This window comes from Somniosus microcephalus, unplaced genomic scaffold (assembly GCF_052327205.1).
Source record: "Somniosus microcephalus isolate GS21.2 unplaced genomic scaffold, FLI_Smic_1.0 unresolved_chr6, whole genome shotgun sequence".
Taxonomy (NCBI): domain Eukaryota; kingdom Metazoa; phylum Chordata; class Chondrichthyes; order Squaliformes; family Somniosidae; genus Somniosus; species Somniosus microcephalus.
Window position 1 is genome coordinate 9319481 of NW_028225184.1, and position 18430 is coordinate 9337910.

An 18430-nucleotide genomic window follows, 5' to 3' on the forward strand; every position below is an offset into this window, starting at 1 on the left:
TGGCCACGGGTCGCTCATTCACTTTCAGCCCGGGCCTTGCCAATTTGGTTAATCAGTTAGCCATGCACCAGACTCGGCCTCGCCTTTTTCATTTATGGTTAATGATGTGCCCAGGCTGGGACTTAGTCTCTCCAGCAGCCAAAACTTTTCACTGGTTAATGAGGTGCCCAGCCCGGCACTTAGTCTCTCTCCCCAGCAAGCTTACTTGGTCGGCCGACATTTGGATCCATTTTCGGGGCTTAATCGGGTCGAATACGGTCCCTTACGCAAGGGGAGCCGAAGCCCCGGCCTCTGCCAGGCGTCAGGCTGCCGTTTTTTAAGCCCGACCAAAAACCCGAAAATTGGTTAAAAATGGAAATAAATTTCCACCCAAAAAGGGTTAAAAGTCGGTTGGACGGCAGCCCTGGTCGGTCTCTGCAGACCTGGAGGCCCTAGACAGTAATCTGGAAAACAGACAAAGTCTCGAGAAACCACCTCCTACCATTCTCCAGGTACCCCGCCAATCCCCCCTGCCAGAAATGACAAGTGTCAAATCAGCGGGACGGATTTGACTTTTGTGACCGACCGCTGGAACTTTTTTCGGCTACAGGCAGTCAAATTTTTCTCCTTCCGGACTTCCAGTACAACTTTGAACGGCCATATCTCCGCACTCCCGCGTCGGAGCCAAGCCGTTTTTACACCGTTAGACGCGGCTTCCCGTGCCCGTTCGAATGCCGCCCTGCTCGGCGGAAAAGGAGAATTTTTTTATTTTTCGGCCGATTTCGGGAAAAAAAATTCCCGCTCTGAACTCGGATTTTTCGGCTTTAATCGTTTCGTATACGGTCCCTTACGCAAGGGAGCCGAAGCCCCGGCCTCTGCCGGGCGTCAGGCTGCCGTTTTTAAGCCCGACCAAAAACCCGAAAATTGGTTAAAAATGGAAATAAATTTCCACCCAAAAAGGGTTAAAAGTCGGTTGGACGGCAGCCCGGGTCGGTCTCTGCAGACCTGGAGGCCCTAGACAGTAATCTGGAAAACAGATAAAGTCTCGAAAAACCACCTCCTACCATTCTCCAGGTACCCCGCCAATCCCCCCTGCCAGAAATGACAAGTGTCAAATCAGCGGGACGGATTTGACTTTTGTGACCGACCGCTGGAACTTTTTTCGGCTACAGGCAGTCAAATTTTTCTCCTTCCGGACTTCCAGTACAACTTTGAACGGCCATATCTCCGCACTCCCGCGTCGGAGCCAAGCCGTTTTTACACCGTTAGACGCGGCTTCCCGTGCCCGTTCGAATGCCACCCTGCTCGGCGGAAAAGGAGACATTTTTTTTTTTCCGGCCGTTTTCGGGAAAAAATTTTCCCGCTCTGAACTCCGATTTTACGCCTTTAATCGATTCGGAGACGGTCGCTTACGCAAGGGAGGCGAAGCCCGGGCCTCTGCCGGGCGTCAGCCTGCCGTATGTAAGCCCGTCCGAAGCATGAGTTCCCACTTTTGGTTATCCAGTTGTCAATTTTAAAATTTCAGTTAATCAGTTGCCTGCTTGGTTAATCATTTGTCGCTCTGACATTTGGTTAACCAGTTGTCGATGTTCGAAATTCAGTTAATGAGTTGCCTCTTTGAAATTTCAGTTAATGAGTTGGCCCTTTGGTTACTCATTTGTCCCTGTGTCTTTTGGTTAACCAGTTGTCGATGTTCGAAATTCAGTTAATGAGTTGCCTCCTTGGTTACTCATTTGTCGCTCTGGCTTTTGGTTAACCAGTTGTCGATGTTCAAAATTACAGTTAATGAGTTGCCTCTTTGAAATTTCAGTTAATGAGTTGGCCCTTTGGTTACTCATTTGTCCCTGTGTCTTTTGGTTAACCAGTTGTCGATGTTCGAAATTCAGTTAATGAGTTGCCTCCTTGGTTAATCATTTGTCGCTCTGACTCTTGGTTAACCAGTTGTCGATGTTCAAAATTTCAGTTAATGAGCTGCTCTTATGTTCTATGATTTCCTACCTTGACAACTCATTAACCAGTGTTTCAAACAATGCACCAGGCCATTTGACGACCCCAACTCGGTTCCACAAGCGGGAAAGCAGCACCCCAAGGCCCGGTAAGGGGGCCGAATACATTCCCATCGTGAATTCCGTCCCAAATGTGAATGACAAGTTTTCAGTTAATCAGTTGCCTGCTTGGTTACTCATTTGTCGCTCTGACATTTGGTTAACCAGTTGTCGATGTTCAAATTTCAGTTAATGAGTAGCCTCTTTGAAATTTCAGTTAATGAGTTGGCCCTTTGGTTACTCATTTGTCCCTGTGTCTTTTGGTTACCCAGTTGTCGATGTTCGAAATTCAGTTAATGAGTTGCCTCCTTGGTTAATCATTTGTCGCCCTGACTCTTGGTTACCCAGTTGTCGATGTTCGAAATTCAGTTACTGAGTTGCCTCCTTGGTTAATCATTTGTCGCTCTGACATTTGGTTAACCAGTTGTCGATGTTCGAAATTCAGTTAATGAGTTGCCTCCTTGGTTAATCATTTGTCGCTCTGGCTTTTGGTTAACCAGTTGTCGATGTTCAAAATTACAGTTAATGAGTTGCCTCTTTGAAATTTCAGTTAATGAGTTGGCCCTTTGGTTACTCATTTGTCCCTGTGTCTTTTGGTTAACCAGTTGTCGATGTTCGAAATTCAGTTAATGAGTTGCCTCCTTGGTTAATCATTTGTCGCTCTGGCTTTTGGTTAACCAGTTGTCGATGTTCAAAATTTCAGTTAATGAGCTGCTCTTATGTTCTATGATTTCCGACCTTGACAACTCATTAACCAGTGTTTCAAACAATGCACCAGGCCATTTGACGACCCCAACTCGGTTCCACAAGCGGGAAAGCAGCACCCCAAGGCCCGGTAAGGGGGCCGAATACATTCCCATCGTGAATTCCGTCCCAAATGTGAATGACAAGTTTTCAGTTAATCAGTTGCCTGCTTGGTTACTCATTTGTCGCTCTGACATTTGGTTAACCAGTTGTCGATGTTCAAAATTTCAGTTAATGAGTTGCCTCTTTGAAATTTCAGTTAATGAGTTGGCCCTTTGGTTACTCATTTGTCCCTGTGTCTTTTGGTTACCCAGTTGTCGATGTTCGAAATTCAGTTAATGAGTTGCCTCCTTGGTTAATCATTTGTCGCCCTGACTCTTGGTTAACCAGTTGTCGATGTTCGAAATTCAGTTAATGAGTTGCCTCCTTGGTTAATCATTTGTCGCTCTGACATTTGGTTAACCAGTTGTCGATGTTCGAAATTCAGTTAATGAGTTGCCTCCTTGGTTAATCATTTGTCGCTCTGGCTTTTGGTTAACCAGTTGTCGATGTTCAAAATTTCAGTTATTGAGTTGCCTCTTTGAAATTTCAGTTAATGAGTTGGCCCTTTGGTGACTCATTTGTCCCTGTGTCTTTTGGTTAACCAGTTGTCGATGTTCGAAATTCAGTTAATGAGTTGCCTCCTTGGTTAATCATTTGTCGCTCTGGCTTTTGGTTAACCAGTTGTCGATGTTCAAAATTTCAGTTAATGAGCTGCTCTTATGTTCTATGATTTCCTACCTTGACAACTCATTAACCAGTGTTTCAAACAATGCACCAGGCCATTTGACGACCCCAACTCGGTTCCACAAGCGGGAAAGCAGCACCCCAAGGCCCGGTAAGGGGGCCGAATACATTCCCATCGTGAATTCCGTCCCAAATGTGAATGACAAGTTTTCAGTTAATCAGTTGCCTGCTTGGTTACTCATTTGTCGCTCTGACATTTGGTTACCCAGTTGTCGATGTTCAAATTTCAGTTAATGAGTAGCCTCTTTGAAATTTCAGTTAATGAGTTGGCCCTTTGGTTACTCATTTGTCCCTGTGTCTTTTGGTTACCCAGTTGTCGATGTTCGAAATTCAGTTAATGAGTTGCCTCCTTGGTTAATCATTTGTCGCTCTGGCTTTTGGTTAACCAGTTGTCGATGTTCAAAATTTCAGTTATTGAGTTGCCTCTTTGAAATTTCAGTTAATGAGTTGGCCCTTTGGTGACTCATTTGTCCCTGTGTCTTTTGGTTAACCAGTTGTCGATGTTCGAAATTCAGTTAATGAGTTGCCTCCTTGGTTAATCATTTGTCGCTCTGGCTTTTGGTTAACCAGTTGTCGATGTTCAAAATTTCAGTTAATGAGCTGCTCTTATGTTCTATGATTTCCTACCTTGACAACTCATTAACCAGTGTTTCAAACAATGCACCAGGCCATTTGACGACCCCAACTCGGTTCCACAAGCGGGAAAGCAGCACCCCAAGGCCCGGTAAGGGGGCCGAATACATTCCCATCGTGAATTCCGTCCCAAATGTGAAAGACAAGTTTTCAGTTAATCAGTTGCCTGCTTGGTTACTCATTTGTCGCTCTGACATTTGGTTAACCAGTTGTCGATGTTCAAATTTCAGTTAATGAGTAGCCTCTTTGAAATTTCAGTTAATGAGTTGGCCCTTTGGTTACTCATTTGTCCCTGTGTCTTTTGGTTACCCAGTTGTCGATGTTCGAAATTCAGTTTATGAGTTGCCTCCTTGGTTAATCATTTGTCGCTCTGGCTTTTGGTTAACCAGTTGTCGATGTTCAAAATTTCAGTTAATGAGTTGCCTCTTTGAAATTTCAGTTAATGAGTTGGCCCTTTGGTTACTCATTTGTCCCTGTGTCTTTTGGTTAACCAGTTGTCGATGTTCGAAATTCAGTTAATGAGTTGCCTCCTTGGTTAATCATTTGTCGCTCTGGCTTTTGGTTAACCAGTTGTCGATGTTCAAAATTTCAGTTAATGAGCTGCTCTTATGTTCTATGATTTCCTACCTTGACAACTCATTAACCAGTGTTTCAAACAATGCACCAGGCCATTTGACGACCCCAACTCGGTTCCACAAGCGGGAAAGCAGCACCCCAAGGCCCGGTAAGGGGGCCGAATACATTCCCATCGTGAATTCCGTCCCAAATGTGAAAGACAAGTTTTCAGTTAATCAGTTGCCTGCTTGGTTACTCATTTGTCGCTCTGACATTTGGTTAACCAGTTGTCGATGTTCAAATTTCAGTTAATGAGTAGCCTCTTTGAAATTTCAGTTAATGAGTTGGCCCTTTGGTTACTCATTTGTCCCTGTGTCTTTTGGTTACCCAGTTGTCGATGTTCGAAATTCAGTTTATGAGTTGCCTCCTTGGTTAATCATTTGTCGCTCTGGCTTTTGGTTAACCAGTTGTCGATGTTCAAAATTTCAGTTAATGAGTTGCCTCTTTGAAATTTCAGTTAATGAGTTGGCCCTTTGGTTACTCATTTGTCCCTGTGTCTTTTGGTTAACCAGTTGTCGATGTTCGAAATTCAGTTAATGAGTTGCCTCCTTGGTTAATCATTTGTCGCTCTGGCTTTTGGTTATCCAGTTGTCGATGTTCAAAATTTCAGTTAATGAGTTGCCTCTTTGAAATTTCAGTTAATGAGTTGGCCCTTTGGTTACTCATTTGTCCCTGTGTCTTTTGGTTAACCAGTTGTCGATGTTCGAAATTCAGTTAATGAGTTGCCTCCTTGGTTAATCATTTGTCGCTCTGACATTTGGTTAACCAGTTGTCGATGTTCGAAATTCAGTTAATGAGTTGCCTCCTTGGTTAATCATTTGTCGCTCTGGCTTTTGGTTATCCAGTTGTCGATGTTCAAAATTTCAGTTAATGAGTTGCCTCTTTGAAATTTCAGTTAATGAGTTGGCCCTTTGGTTACTCATTTGTCCCTGTGTCTTTTGGTTAACCAGTTGTCGATGTTCGAAATTCAGTTACTGAGTTGCCTCCTTGGTTAATCATTTGTCGCTCTGGCTTTTGGTTAACCAGTTGTCGATGTTCAAAATTCAGTTAATGAGTTGCCTCCTTGGTTAATCATTTGTCGCTCTGACATTTGGTTAACCAGTTGTCGATGTTCGAAATTCAGTTAATGAGTTGCCTCCTTGGTTAATCATTTGTCGCTCTGGCTTTTGGTTATCCAGTTGTCGATGTTCGAAATTCAGTTAATGAGTTGCCTCCTTGGTTAATCATTTGTCGCTCTGGCTTTTGGTTAACCAGTTGTCGATGTTCGAAATTTCAGTTAATGAGTTGCCTCCTTGGTTAATCATTTGTCGCTCTGACATTTGGTTAACCAGTTGTCGATGTTCGAAATTCAGTTAATGAGTTGCCTCCTTGGTTAATCATTTGTCGCTCTGGCTTTTGGTTATCCAGTTGTCGATGTTCGAAATTCAGTTAATGAGTTGCCTCCTTGGTTAATCATTTGTCGCTCTGGCTTTTGGTTAACCAGTTGTCGATGTTCAAAATTTCAGTTAATGAGCTGCTCTTATGTTCTATGATTTCCGACCTTGACAACTCATTAACCAGTGTTTCAAACAATGCACCAGGCCATTTGACGACCCCAACTCGGTTCCACAAGCGGGAAAGCAGCACCCCAAGGCCCGGTAAGGGGGCCGAATACATTCCCATCGTGAATTCCGTCCCAAATGTGAATGACAAGTTTTCAGTTAATCAGTTGCCTGCTTGGTTACTCATTTGTCGCTCTGACATTTGGTTAACCAGTTGTCGATGTTCAAATTTCAGTTAATGAGTAGCCTCTTTGAAATTTCAGTTAATGAGTTGGCCCTTTGGTTACTCATTTGTCCCTGTGTCTTTTGGTTACCCAGTTGTCGATGTTCGAAATTCAGTTAATGAGTTGCCTCCTTGGTTAATCATTTGTCGCCCTGACTCTTGGTTACCCAGTTGTCGATGTTCGAAATTCAGTTACTGAGTTGCCTCCTTGGTTAATCATTTGTCGCTCTGACATTTGGTTAACCAGTTGTCGATGTTCGAAATTCAGTTAATGAGTTGCCTCCTTGGTTAATCATTTGTCGCTCTGGCTTTTGGTTAACCAGTTGTCGATGTTCAAAATTACAGTTAATGAGTTGCCTCTTTGAAATTTCAGTTAATGAGTTGGCCCTTTGGTTACTCATTTGTCCCTGTGTCTTTTGGTTAACCAGTTGTCGATGTTCGAAATTCAGTTAATGAGTTGCCTCCTTGGTTAATCATTTGTCGCTCTGGCTTTTGGTTAACCAGTTGTCGATGTTCAAAATTTCAGTTAATGAGCTGCTCTTATGTTCTATGATTTCCGACCTTGACAACTCATTAACCAGTGTTTCAAACAATGCACCAGGCCATTTGACGACCCCAACTCGGTTCCACAAGCGGGAAAGCAGCACCCCAAGGCCCGGTAAGGGGGCCGAATACATTCCCATCGTGAATTCCGTCCCAAATGTGAATGACAAGTTTTCAGTTAATCAGTTGCCTGCTTGGTTACTCATTTGTCGCTCTGACATTTGGTTAACCAGTTGTCGATGTTCAAAATTTCAGTTAATGAGTTGCCTCTTTGAAATTTCAGTTAATGAGTTGGCCCTTTGGTTACTCATTTGTCCCTGTGTCTTTTGGTTACCCAGTTGTCGATGTTCGAAATTCAGTTAATGAGTTGCCTCCTTGGTTAATCATTTGTCGCCCTGACTCTTGGTTAACCAGTTGTCGATGTTCGAAATTCAGTTAATGAGTTGCCTCCTTGGTTAATCATTTGTCGCTCTGACATTTGGTTAACCAGTTGTCGATGTTCGAAATTCAGTTAATGAGTTGCCTCCTTGGTTAATCATTTGTCGCTCTGGCTTTTGGTTAACCAGTTGTCGATGTTCAAAATTTCAGTTATTGAGTTGCCTCTTTGAAATTTCAGTTAATGAGTTGGCCCTTTGGTTACTCATTTGTCCCTGTGTCTTTTGGTTACCCAGTTGTCGATGTTCGAAATTCAGTTAATGAGTTGCCTCCTTGGTTAATCATTTGTCGCCCTGACTCTTGGTTAACCAGTTGTCGATGTTCGAAATTCAGTTAATGAGTTGCCTCCTTGGTTAATCATTTGTCGCTCTGGCTTTTGGTTAACCAGTTGTCGATGTTCAAAATTTCAGTTAATGAGCTGCTCTTATGTTCTATGATTTCCGACCTTGACAACTCATTAACCAGTGTTTCAAACAATGCACCAGGCCATTTGACGACCCCAACTCGGTTCCACAAGCGGGAAAGCAGCACCCCAAGGCCCGGTAAGGGGGCCGAATACATTCCCATCCTGAATTCCGTCCCAAATGTGAATGACAAGTTTTCAGTTAATCAGTTGCCTGCTTGGTTACTCATTTGTCGCTCTGACATTTGGTTAACCAGTTGTCGATGTTCAAAATTTCAGTTAATGAGTTGCCTCTTTGAAATTTCAGTTAATGAGTTGGCCCTTTGGTTACTCATTTGTCCCTGTGTCTTTTGGTTACCCAGTTGTCGATGTTCGAAATTCAGTTAATGAGTTGCCTCCTTGGTTAATCATTTGTCGCCCTGACTCTTGGTTAACCAGTTGTCGATGTTCGAAATTCAGTTAATGAGTTGCCTCCTTGGTTAATCATTTGTCGCTCTGGCTTTTGGTTAACCAGTTGTCGATGTTCAAAATTACAGTTAATGAGTTGCCTCTTTGAAATTTCAGTTAATGAGTTGGCCCTTTGGTTACTCATTTGTCCCTGTGTCTTTTGGTTAACCAGTTGTCGATGTTCGAAATTCAGTTAATGAGTTGCCTCCTTGGTTAATCATTTGTCGCTCTGACTCTTGGTTAACCAGTTGTCGATGTTCAAAATTTCAGTTAATGAGTTGCCTCTTTGAAATTTCAGTTAATGAGTTGGCCCTTTGGTTACTCATTTGTCCCTGTGTCTTTTGGTTAACCAGTTGTCGATGTTCGAAATTCAGTTAATGAGTTGCCTCCTTGGTTAATCATTTGTCGCTCTGGCTTTTGGTTAACCAGTTGTCGATGTTCAAAATTTCAGTTAATGAGTTGCCTCTTTGAAATTTCAGTTAATGAGTTGGCCCTTTGGTTACTCATTTGTCCCTGTGTCTTTTGGTTAACCAGTTGTCGATGTTCGAAATTCAGTTAATGAGTTGCCTCCTTGGTTAATCATTTGTCGCTCTGGCTTTTGGTTAACCAGTTGTCGATGTTCAAAATTTCAGTTAATGAGCTGCTCTTATGTTCTATGATTTCCGACCTTGACAACTCATTAACCAGTGTTTCAAACAATGCACCAGGCCATTTGACGACCCCAACTCGGTTCCACAAGCGGGAAAGCAGCACCCCAAGGCCCGGTAAGGGGGCCGAATACATTCCCATCGTGAATTCCGTCCCAAATGTGAATGACAAGTTTTCAGTTAATCAGTTGCCTGCTTGGTTACTCATTTGTCGCTCTGACATTTGGTTAACCAGTTGTCGATGTTCAAATTTCAGTTAATGAGTAGCCTCTTTGAAATTTCAGTTAATGAGTTGGCCCTTTGGTTACTCATTTGTCCCTGTGTCTTTTGGTTACCCAGTTGTCGATGTTCGAAATTCAGTTAATGAGTTGCCTCCTTGGTTAATCATTTGTCGCCCTGACTCTTGGTTAACCAGTTGTCGATGTTCGAAATTCAGTTACTGAGTTGCCTCCTTGGTTAATCATTTGTCGCTCTGACATTTGGTTAACCAGTTGTCGATGTTCGAAATTCAGTTAATGAGTTGCCTCCTTGGTTAATCATTTGTCGCTCTGGCTTTTGGTTAACCAGTTGTCGATGTTCAAAATTACAGTTAATGAGTTGCCTCTTTGAAATTTCAGTTAATGAGTTGGCCCTTTGGTTACTCATTTGTCCCTGTGTCTTTTGGTTACCCAGTTGTCGATGTTCGAAATTCAGTTAATGAGTTGCCTCCTTGGTTAATCATTTGTCGCCCTGACTCTTGGTTAACCAGTTGTCGATGTTCGAAATTCAGTTAATGAGTTGCCTCCTTGGTTAATCATTTGTCGCTCTGGCTTTTGGTTAACCAGTTGTCGATGTTCAAAATTTCAGTTAATGAGCTGCTCTTATGTTCTATGATTTCCGACCTTGACAACTCATTAACCAGTGTTTCAAACAATGCACCAGGCCATTTGACGACCCCAACTCGGTTCCACAAGCGGGAAAGCAGCACCCCAAGGCCCGGTAAGGGGGCCGAATACATTCCCATCCTGAATTCCGTCCCAAATGTGAATGACAAGTTTTCAGTTAATCAGTTGCCTGCTTGGTTACTCATTTGTCGCTCTGACATTTGGTTAACCAGTTGTCGATGTTCAAAATTTCAGTTAATGAGTTGCCTCTTTGAAATTTCAGTTAATGAGTTGGCCCTTTGGTTACTCATTTGTCCCTGTGTCTTTTGGTTACCCAGTTGTCGATGTTCGAAATTCAGTTAATGAGTTGCCTCCTTGGTTAATCATTTGTCGCCCTGACTCTTGGTTAACCAGTTGTCGATGTTCGAAATTCAGTTAATGAGTTGCCTCCTTGGTTAATCATTTGTCGCTCTGGCTTTTGGTTAACCAGTTGTCGATGTTCAAAATTACAGTTAATGAGTTGCCTCTTTGAAATTTCAGTTAATGAGTTGGCCCTTTGGTTACTCATTTGTCCCTGTGTCTTTTGGTTAACCAGTTGTCGATGTTCGAAATTCAGTTAATGAGTTGCCTCCTTGGTTAATCATTTGTCGCTCTGACTCTTGGTTAACCAGTTGTCGATGTTCAAAATTTCAGTTAATGAGTTGCCTCTTTGAAATTTCAGTTAATGAGTTGGCCCTTTGGTTACTCATTTGTCCCTGTGTCTTTTGGTTAACCAGTTGTCGATGTTCGAAATTCAGTTAATGAGTTGCCTCCTTGGTTAATCATTTGTCGCTCTGGCTTTTGGTTAACCAGTTGTCGATGTTCAAAATTTCAGTTAATGAGTTGCCTCTTTGAAATTTCAGTTAATGAGTTGGCCCTTTGGTTACTCATTTGTCCCTGTGTCTTTTGGTTAACCAGTTGTCGATGTTCGAAATTCAGTTAATGAGTTGCCTCCTTGGTTAATCATTTGTCGCTCTGGCTTTTGGTTAACCAGTTGTCGATGTTCAAAATTTCAGTTAATGAGCTGCTCTTATGTTCTATGATTTCCGACCTTGACAACTCATTAACCAGTGTTTCAAACAATGCACCAGGCCATTTGACGACCCCAACTCGGTTCCACAAGCGGGAAAGCAGCACCCCAAGGCCCGGTAAGGGGGCCGAATACATTCCCATCGTGAATTCCGTCCCAAATGTGAATGACAAGTTTTCAGTTAATCAGTTGCCTGCTTGGTTACTCATTTGTCGCTCTGACATTTGGTTAACCAGTTGTCGATGTTCAAATTTCAGTTAATGAGTAGCCTCTTTGAAATTTCAGTTAATGAGTTGGCCCTTTGGTTACTCATTTGTCCCTGTGTCTTTTGGTTACCCAGTTGTCGATGTTCGAAATTCAGTTAATGAGTTGCCTCCTTGGTTAATCATTTGTCGCCCTGACTCTTGGTTAACCAGTTGTCGATGTTCGAAATTCAGTTACTGAGTTGCCTCCTTGGTTAATCATTTGTCGCTCTGACATTTGGTTAACCAGTTGTCGATGTTCGAAATTCAGTTAATGAGTTGCCTCCTTGGTTAATCATTTGTCGCTCTGGCTTTTGGTTAACCAGTTGTCGATGTTCAAAATTACAGTTAATGAGTTGCCTCTTTGAAATTTCAGTTAATGAGTTGGCCCTTTGGTTACTCATTTGTCCCTGTGTCTTTTGGTTACCCAGTTGTCGATGTTCGAAATTCAGTTAATGAGTTGCCTCCTTGGTTAATCATTTGTCGCCCTGACTCTTGGTTAACCAGTTGTCGATGTTCGAAATTCAGTTAATGAGTTGCCTCCTTGGTTAATCATTTGTCGCTCTGGCTTTTGGTTAACCAGTTGTCGATGTTCAAAATTTCAGTTAATGAGCTGCTCTTATGTTCTATGATTTCCGACCTTGACAACTCATTAACCAGTGTTTCAAACAATGCACCAGGCCATTTGACGACCCCAACTCGGTTCCACAAGCGGGAAAGCAGCACCCCAAGGCCCGGTAAGGGGGCCGAATACATTCCCATCCTGAATTCCGTCCCAAATGTGAATGACAAGTTTTCAGTTAATCAGTTGCCTGCTTGGTTACTCATTTGTCGCTCTGACATTTGGTTAACCAGTTGTCGATGTTCAAAATTTCAGTTAATGAGTTGCCTCTTTGAAATTTCAGTTAATGAGTTGGCCCTTTGGTTACTCATTTGTCCCTGTGTCTTTTGGTTACCCAGTTGTCGATGTTCGAAATTCAGTTAATGAGTTGCCTCCTTGGTTAATCATTTGTCGCCCTGACTCTTGGTTAACCAGTTGTCGATGTTCGAAATTCAGTTAATGAGTTGCCTCCTTGGTTAATCATTTGTCGCTCTGGCTTTTGGTTAACCAGTTGTCGATGTTCAAAATTACAGTTAATGAGTTGCCTCTTTGAAATTTCAGTTAATGAGTTGGCCCTTTGGTTACTCATTTGTCCCTGTGTCTTTTGGTTAACCAGTTGTCGATGTTCGAAATTCAGTTAATGAGTTGCCTCCTTGGTTAATCATTTGTCGCTCTGACTCTTGGTTAACCAGTTGTCGATGTTCAAAATTTCAGTTAATGAGTTGCCTCTTTGAAATTTCAGTTAATGAGTTGGCCCTTTGGTTACTCATTTGTCCCTGTGTCTTTTGGTTAACCAGTTGTCGATGTTCGAAATTCAGTTAATGAGTTGCCTCCTTGGTTAATCATTTGTCGCTCTGGCTTTTGGTTAACCAGTTGTCGATGTTCAAAATTTCAGTTAATGAGTTGCCTCTTTGAAATTTCAGTTAATGAGTTGGCCCTTTGGTTACTCATTTGTCCCTGTGTCTTTTGGTTAACCAGTTGTCGATGTTCGAAATTCAGTTAATGAGTTGCCTCCTTGGTTAATCATTTGTCGCTCTGGCTTTTGGTTAACCAGTTGTCGATGTTCAAAATTTCAGTTAATGAGCTGCTCTTATGTTCTATGATTTCCGACCTTGACAACTCATTAACCAGTGTTTCAAACAATGCACCAGGCCATTTGACGACCCCAACTCGGTTCCACAAGCGGGAAAGCAGCACCCCAAGGCCCGGTAAGGGGGCCGAATACATTCCCATCGTGAATTCCGTCCCAAATGTGAATGACAAGTTTTCAGTTAATCAGTTGCCTGCTTGGTTACTCATTTGTCGCTCTGACATTTGGTTAACCAGTTGTCGATGTTCAAATTTCAGTTAATGAGTAGCCTCTTTGAAATTTCAGTTAATGAGTTGGCCCTTTGGTTACTCATTTGTCCCTGTGTCTTTTGGTTACCCAGTTGTCGATGTTCGAAATTCAGTTAATGAGTTGCCTCCTTGGTTAATCATTTGTCGCCCTGACTCTTGGTTAACCAGTTGTCGATGTTCGAAATTCAGTTACTGAGTTGCCTCCTTGGTTAATCATTTGTCGCTCTGACATTTGGTTAACCAGTTGTCGATGTTCGAAATTCAGTTAATGAGTTGCCTCCTTGGTTAATCATTTGTCGCTCTGGCTTTTGGTTAACCAGTTGTCGATGTTCAAAATTACAGTTAATGAGTTGCCTCTTTGAAATTTCAGTTAATGAGTTGGCCCTTTGGTTACTCATTTGTCCCTGTGTCTTTTGGTTACCCAGTTGTCGATGTTCGAAATTCAGTTAATGAGTTGCCTCCTTGGTTAATCATTTGTCGCCCTGACTCTTGGTTAACCAGTTGTCGATGTTCGAAATTCAGTTAATGAGTTGCCTCCTTGGTTAATCATTTGTCGCTCTGGCTTTTGGTTAACCAGTTGTCGATGTTCAAAATTTCAGTTAATGAGCTGCTCTTATGTTCTATGATTTCCGACCTTGACAACTCATTAACCAGTGTTTCAAACAATGCACCAGGCCATTTGACGACCCCAACTCGGTTCCACAAGCGGGAAAGCAGCACCCCAAGGCCCGGTAAGGGGGCCGAATACATTCCCATCCTGAATTCCGTCCCAAATGTGAATGACAAGTTTTCAGTTAATCAGTTGCCTGCTTGGTTACTCATTTGTCGCTCTGACATTTGGTTAACCAGTTGTCGATGTTCAAAATTTCAGTTAATGAGTTGCCTCTTTGAAATTTCAGTTAATGAGTTGGCCCTTTGGTTACTCATTTGTCCCTGTGTCTTTTGGTTACCCAGTTGTCGATGTTCGAAATTCAGTTAATGAGTTGCCTCCTTGGTTAATCATTTGTCGCCCTGACTCTTGGTTAACCAGTTGTCGATGTTCGAAATTCAGTTAATGAGTTGCCTCCTTGGTTAATCATTTGTCGCTCTGGCTTTTGGTTAACCAGTTGTCGATGTTCAAAATTACAGTTAATGAGTTGCCTCTTTGAAATTTCAGTTAATGAGTTGGCCCTTTGGTTACTCATTTGTCCCTGTGTCTTTTGGTTAACCAGTTGTCGATGTTCGAAATTCAGTTAATGAGTTGCCTCCTTGGTTAATCATTTGTCGCTCTGACTCTTGGTTAACCAGTTGTCGATGTTCAAAATTTCAGTTAATGAGTTGCCTCTTTGAAATTTCAGTTAATGAGTTGGCCCTTTGGTTACTCATTTGTCCCTGTGTCTTTTGGTTAACCAGTTGTCGATGTTCGAAATTCAGTTAATGAGTTGCCTCCTTGGTTAATCATTTGTCGCTCTGGCTTTTGGTTAACCAGTTGTCGATGTTCAAAATTTCAGTTAATGAGTTGCCTCTTTGAAATTTCAGTTAATGAGTTGGCCCTTTGGTTACTCATTTGTCCCTGTGTCTTTTGGTTAACCAGTTGTCGATGTTCGAAATTCAGTTAATGAGTTGCCTCCTTGGTTAATCATTTGTCGCTCTGGCTTTTGGTTAACCAGTTGTCGATGTTCAAAATTTCAGTTAATGAGCTGCTCTTATGTTCTATGATTTCCGACCTTGACAACTCATTAACCAGTGTTTCAAACAATGCACCAGGCCATTTGACGACCCCAACTCGGTTCCACAAGCGGGAAAGCAGCACCCCAAGGCCCGGTAAGGGGGCCGAATACATTCCCATCGTGAATTCCGTCCCAAATGTGAATGACAAGTTTTCAGTTAATCAGTTGCCTGCTTGGTTACTCATTTGTCGCTCTGACATTTGGTTAACCAGTTGTCGATGTTCAAATTTCAGTTAATGAGTAGCCTCTTTGAAATTTCAGTTAATGAGTTGGCCCTTTGGTTACTCATTTGTCCCTGTGTCTTTTGGTTACCCAGTTGTCGATGTTCGAAATTCAGTTAATGAGTTGCCTCCTTGGTTAATCATTTGTCGCCCTGACTCTTGGTTAACCAGTTGTCGATGTTCGAAATTCAGTTACTGAGTTGCCTCCTTGGTTAATCATTTGTCGCTCTGACATTTGGTTAACCAGTTGTCGATGTTCGAAATTCAGTTAATGAGTTGCCTCCTTGGTTAATCATTTGTCGCTCTGGCTTTTGGTTAACCAGTTGTCGATGTTCAAAATTACAGTTAATGAGTTGCCTCTTTGAAATTTCAGTTAATGAGTTGGCCCTTTGGTTACTCATTTGTCCCTGTGTCTTTTGGTTACCCAGTTGTCGATGTTCGAAATTCAGTTAATGAGTTGCCTCCTTGGTTAATCATTTGTCGCTCTGACTCTTGGTTAACCAGTTGTCGATGTTCGAAATTCAGTTACTGAGTTGCCTCCTTGGTTAATCATTTGTCGCTCTGACATTTGGTTAGCCAGTTTTCGATGTTCGAAATTCAGTTAATGAGTTGCCTCCTTGGTTAATCATTTGTCGCTCTGGCTTTTGGTTAACTAGTTGTCGATGTTCAAAATTTCAGTTAATGAGTTGCCTCTTTGAAATTTCAGTTAATGAGTTGGCCCTTTGGTTACTCATTTGTCCCTGTGTCTTTTGGTTAACCAGTTGTCGATGTTCGAAATTCAGTTAATGAGTTGCCTCCTTGGTTAATCATTTGTCGCTCTGGCTTTTGGTTAATCAGTTGTCGATGTTCAAAATTTCAGTTAATGAGTTGCCTCTTTGAAATTTCAGTTAATGAGTTGGCCCTTTGGTTACTCATTTGTCCCTGTGTCTTTTGGTTAACCAGTTGTCGATGTTCGAAATTCAGTTACTGAGTTGCCTCCTTGGTTAATCATTTGTCGCTCTGGCTTTTGGTTAACCAGTTGTCGATGTTCAAAATTCAGTTAATGAGTTGCCTCCTTGGTTAATCATTTGTCGCTCTGACATTTGGTTAACCAGTTGTCGATGTTCGAAATTCAGTTAATGAGTTGCCTCCTTGGTTAATCATTTGTCGCTCTGGCTTTTGGTTATCCAGTTGTCGATGTTCGAAATTCAGTTAATGAGTTGCCTCCTTGGTTAATCATTTGTCGCTCTGGCTTTTGGTTAACCAGTTGTCGATGTTCGAAATTTCAGTTAATGAGTTGCCTCCTTGGTTAATCATTTGTCGCTCTGACATTTGGTTAACCAGTTGTCGATGTTCGAAATTCAGTTAATGAGTTGCCTCCTTGGTTAATCATTTGTCGCTCTGGCTTTTGGTTATCCAGTTGTCGATGTTCGAAATTCAGTTAATGAGTTGCCTCCTTGGTTAATCATTTGTCGCTCTGGCTTTTGGTTAACCAGTTGTCGATGTTCAAAATTTCAGTTAATGAGCTGCTCTTATGTTCTATGATTTCCGACCTTGACAACTCATTAACCAGTGTTTCAAACAATGCACCAGGCCATTTGACGACCCCAACTCGGTTCCACAAGCGGGAAAGCAGCACCCCAAGGCCCGGTAAGGGGGCCGAATACATTCCCATCGTGAATTCCGTCCCAAATGTGAATGACAAGTTTTCAGTTAATCAGTTGCCTGCTTGGTTACTCATTTGTCGCTCTGACATTTGGTTAACCAGTTGTCGATGTTCAAATTTCAGTTAATGAGTAGCCTCTTTGAAATTTCAGTTAATGAGTTGGCCCTTTGGTTACTCATTTGTCCCTGTGTCTTTTGGTTACCCAGTTGTCGATGTTCGAAATTCAGTTAATGAGTTGCCTCCTTGGTTAATCATTTGTCGCCCTGACTCTTGGTTACCCAGTTGTCGATGTTCGAAATTCAGTTACTGAGTTGCCTCCTTGGTTAATCATTTGTCGCTCTGACATTTGGTTAACCAGTTGTCGATGTTCGAAATTCAGTTAATGAGTTGCCTCCTTGGTTAATCATTTGTCGCTCTGGCTTTTGGTTAACCAGTTGTCGATGTTCAAAATTACAGTTAATGAGTTGCCTCTTTGAAATTTCAGTTAATGAGTTGGCCCTTTGGTTACTCATTTGTCCCTGTGTCTTTTGGTTAACCAGTTGTCGATGTTCGAAATTCAGTTAATGAGTTGCCTCCTTGGTTAATCATTTGTCGCTCTGGCTTTTGGTTAACCAGTTGTCGATGTTCAAAATTTCAGTTAATGAGCTGCTCTTATGTTCTATGATTTCCGACCTTGACAACTCATTAACCAGTGTTTCAAACAATGCACCAGGCCATTTGACGACCCCAACTCGGTTCCACAAGCGGGAAAGCAGCACCCCAAGGCCCGGTAAGGGGGCCGAATACATTCCCATCGTGAATTCCGTCCCAAATGTGAATGACAAGTTTTCAGTTAATCAGTTGCCTGCTTGGTTACTCATTTGTCGCTCTGACATTTGGTTAACCAGTTGTCGATGTTCAAAATTTCAGTTAATGAGTTGCCTCTTTGAAATTTCAGTTAATGAGTTGGCCCTTTGGTTACTCATTTGTCCCTGTGTCTTTTGGTTACCCAGTTGTCGATGTTCGAAATTCAGTTAATGAGTTGCCTCCTTGGTTAATCATTTGTCGCCCTGACTCTTGGTTAACCAGTTGTCGATGTTCGAAATTCAGTTACTGAGTTGCCTCCTTGGTTAATCATTTGTCGCTCTGACATTTGGTTAACCAGTTGTCGATGTTCGAAATTCAGTTAATGAGTTGCCTCCTTGGTTAATCATTTGTCGCTCTGGCTTTTGGTTAACCAGTTGTCGATGTTCAAAATTTCAGTTATTGAGTTGCCTCTTTGAAATTTCAGTTAATGAGTTGGCCCTTTGGTTACTCATTTGTCCCTGTGTCTTTTGGTTACCCAGTTGTCGATGTTCGAAATTCAGTTAATGAGTTGCCTCCTTGGTTAATCATTTGTCGCCCTGACTCTTGGTTAACCAGTTGTCGATGTTCGAAATTCAGTTAATGAGTTGCCTCCTTGGTTAATCATTTGTCGCTCTGGCTTTTGGTTAACCAGTTGTCGATGTTCAAAATTTCAGTTAATGAGCTGCTCTTATGTTCTATGATTTCCGACCTTGACAACTCATTAACCAGTGTTTCAAACAATGCACCAGGCCATTTGACGACCCCAACTCGGTTCCACAAGCGGGAAAGCAGCACCCCAAGGCCCGGTAAGGGGGCCGAATACATTCCCATCCTGAATTCCGTCCCAAATGTGAATGACAAGTTTTCAGTTAATCA